The 3,716-nt window shown below is 42.6% G+C and overlaps 1 pseudogene; it reads right to left on the bottom strand.

Annotated features, from left to right (window-relative positions):
* Positions 1 to 861: 861 nt before the first annotated feature.
* LOC124235209 (eukaryotic translation initiation factor 2A-like) lies at positions 862 to 3,420 on the bottom strand (annotated as a pseudogene).
* Between the last annotated feature and the right edge of the window lie 296 nt (positions 3,421 to 3,716).

The raw sequence follows: 3,716 nt of genomic DNA, 5'->3' as shown, positions 1-3,716 counted from the left end.
CAGTTTCTCTGGGTCCCTCACCTGCCGCTTTGTACTACTTTAACTGGATTTTTTTTACGTTCTATTACCTGATAAAAACTTTCCTATATCTTATTAATATCCTTCCTACAGACTCCACGTGGAATTTTAAAAATTATATCTTGACTACGTTTAAACAAGGCTTGGCTCATGGGAGGCAAGAAATACATCCACGTAAATAAATGAGAGGCTCAGCACTCCAGGCTTCTGTGTCCAGCGCCACCTCTGACTGTTCCAGGCCACCGAAGAGATTGCCCAAATTCCTTTTTCTGAGGAGAAATGATGCCCAAGTACATATTCAGACTCCTCTAGGGGGCCTCACTGGATAGAGGGGTAGAACAAGGCTGAGTCTTGGTTTAAATATCAAAACTTTAAAGACTCTGGAAGGAAGTGGACTATAAAGCAATTCAGTTTTCTGCAAAATTACTGTATTGAATTTATACTGATCAACTTAGTGAGCAGGAGGAAGAAACTAATATTCATTCTAAAGTTACAGAAACAAGCTTATGTTCACCTCGCTTATTTTGCACTACTTCTTCTAACCAATCTAAAGGGTTACTTTTATTTATTTTAATTTAAAATGCCTTTATGCATTTATATGGCAAATAATACTGCCTAACAATGGTATTTGACTTTCAGTCTGGTGAGTGTAGCTAAGAAATTCATGTCTCTTTTGTATAACACGTATTGAAAGATAGGAAAAGTCAACTTAATAGATGTTATTAACTAATTCACACATATGCCACAGCTGGATAAATGGTTCAGGTACAGATGAGCAGTCAGTGTGGGTACGTGATGGGCAGGTGACATTCTGGGTGCTCTGCAGGGTTTAACACAGAAGATTTATTTCCACTGATTTATGCTAACAACTTGCTCTCTGTGAATCTTTAAAGTAGCCAATTCCAAATCTTCTAGCTCTTGGAGAAGGGTAATGTCTTTTAAAATTTTTCCCAACTTGTTGCTTTTCTAGCTGCGTTTTTCAGTTGCTGCTTGTTCGGTCAAGGTTCAGTTGCTTTCAGGTCTTCTTTAAGCTTCTTGAACTTTTCCTCTGCCTCCACACTCACTGAGACACAGGACTCCCTGATCTGCGCTGTGGGGCAGGCATAGGTGCCGAATCTTGGTTCCTGTCACTTCTTGCTTCCTGTTTTGCAGCTTTCTTAGCCTCATATTTCCTTTGATTTTCAAGGGCTGCTTTTGATAATGGCTTATCATTTCCTGGCTGTGATTTCTTATTCTGGGGTGATTTCTCCTCAGGCAGCTTGGAATTGGTGATTGGTTTATTTCTTAAAGCTGAGAGTCTATCAACCATTGCAAACTTAGGTTCCTCACGGGGCGCTTCACTTGTAACTGCTTGGGAAGCTATTGTTTTTGCTGGAAATAGTCCATCCAAAAATGGTTGCCAGGATAGGGCTGGCATAAGGCCAAAGCTTGTACCCATTATTAGTGCCCAGCCTGGAAACATGCATGGCAGTTAAAATGTGCTCCCCCTCTGGTCATTGAGCAAAATATGTAGGATCAGAGGCTAATGGTCGACAAACAGGTTTGTATTTTTTAACATCCCATGATTGCATTTGTCCCTTATATTTCTAAATCCAGCTACCATTAATGTATGGCCACGAGGACCAAATAAGCTGCATTAGAGCACCAGTTCCAAATTCAAACACAGGACCACACCTCAAGTTGAAAATCGTTGCTTTGACAGGCATAAAACTCTAAACGGTATAAAACTCAGTAGAATTAGAAGTCTAACTCACATTATAAATGGGACTATGTTTTGGTAATTGAACGAATTACAGAACTTTCTCCATTTGTTGGTGTGGCATTGCTCACTGTAGTAGGAAGTTCCTGTCTTTTCAAATCTGTTGTAGCTATGACAACACAGCAGTAGCTTTTTCACTCCATATTGTCAGAAGCTTATCAACCTTAGAGGAACAGTTGTTGACTAAAGCTGTGTGAGGTCCACTAAAGTTGAGTAGAGGTGGAACCTAACAAACGAAGGTGCACCTTTGCTCCTTGGAACATAGACAGTCCCCATGTGCTTAAGTGATAACACACAAGAATTAATATTTTGGAAATGCAAGCTACTTCCAATTTTATTAAAATTGTTTTTTAAAGAAGTGAACTTCCTTGTTAGCATTTCAGGCACAAATAGTTTCATCATCTGACTAGGATGGATACCAATTTTGCATTGTTTCTGGATGAAAGACTTTAGGAGGTCCCAGTTTTAACATCATGGAGTTGCAAGTTGGGTCTCCCAGGGGCACATGTGTAGGGGGAGTGTAAGGCTTCTATGTTGCCAGAACATGGTTTTGTTTTGGAGATAATTCAAGTCAAACTGCCTTTGGAGGTTAAAGGAGTGTAGTAATCCTGTGTTAGTGACATTGATAATGTTTACTGTTTTTTCCCTTGCCTCAGCAAATAAAGTGTCACCCTCACTAAAGGTGTAGACTTTGCAATTTTCCTGTGGTTCCCTGTGCTTTATGTAAAATATGGTGGTACATTCACTATAGAGGGTCCTTCTGACCCTTGGATGGGTTCCTTTATCGAATGTGGGACCTTGAAAACATCGCTACCTCTGAATCCATGCCCAAATCTGCCAGAGGTGGCTGGATGGCCCCATCTTCCCCTGGAAAACAGTTACATTCATTTTCAATGCCCCATACTGTCGTAAATCATTCTACTGCTGCTGGGCTTCTTATCTAACTTGGAAGAAGTCAGTATTTGGGTCCTCTTCTCACTGCTGAAAATACATAATTCCTCAAGGAGTGCAGACTTTTCTTCTCCAGTTTCTCTTTGGTCATGCTAATAAGTCCAGGATGAATATCTGAGCAGCAGGATCTTGGAGCCCCATCCAGTGCTTTCTGTCACTGCTTTATTGACAGATGGCTGCAGAAAGCACCACTCAATCTTTAGTGGGGGTCTGAATGAACAGAGTGGGAGTAAAGACGTAAGCTGTGTGGACCAGTGCACAACACCCCCTGTGCATGTAGAGCTCACATCGAATTCACGCTCACCTACAGAGGAGGCCTGTCACCATGACTTACATTTCGGCTCCTTCAGGGCAAGGAATAACATCTAACCTTCCTTCCCCACCTTCCAGCCTGAGTCTTCCTCTGGTATCCTCATCTCAGGCTCAGGAAGGGTCACTGCCATGCGTGATTTGCTCAGTTCAAAGTCCTAAGAGTTTGGCTAGATTCTCTTCTTTCACTTCCCTTTCACAAAGAACCCATGATTGGATCCAAATATGCCTCACACTCCTCCACATGTCTCCACTTGTACTGCCACCCTCTGTGTAAAAGCTCCATCTTCTCGTCCTGTCTCCACGATGGCCGCCAAGCTGTTCTCTATGCTGCCCCTCTTCCAATCACACACCACACAACAGCAGAGCAACCTTGCAGACATGACTCTGACCCACTCTCTCACTGTTTACAGCTCTAGAGCACTGCCCATCACATCTGCAATAGCTCCAGAAGCCTCTTACTCCCTTTTCCTCCAGCCTCACGCCAAGCACCTCTCTGCCTTGCTCAGTACCCCAGCCAGCCTCCCTCCAGTGCTGTGAACACACATGGCCTTTCCCACCTCTGAGCTTTGCACTCTTCTCTAAGCTTGAAATGCTCATTGTGGCTTTTTATGTGACTACTTCCTCTTTACCTTGCAGATTTTAGTGGAAATATCATCCTTTCCAAAGTAGCCTCTCC

This window comes from Equus quagga, chromosome 2 (assembly GCF_021613505.1).
Source record: "Equus quagga isolate Etosha38 chromosome 2, UCLA_HA_Equagga_1.0, whole genome shotgun sequence".
NCBI lineage: Eukaryota > Metazoa > Chordata > Mammalia > Perissodactyla > Equidae > Equus > Equus quagga.
Note: the sequence above shows the minus strand (reverse complement) of the source record. Positions and strands in the feature narration are given on the sequence as shown.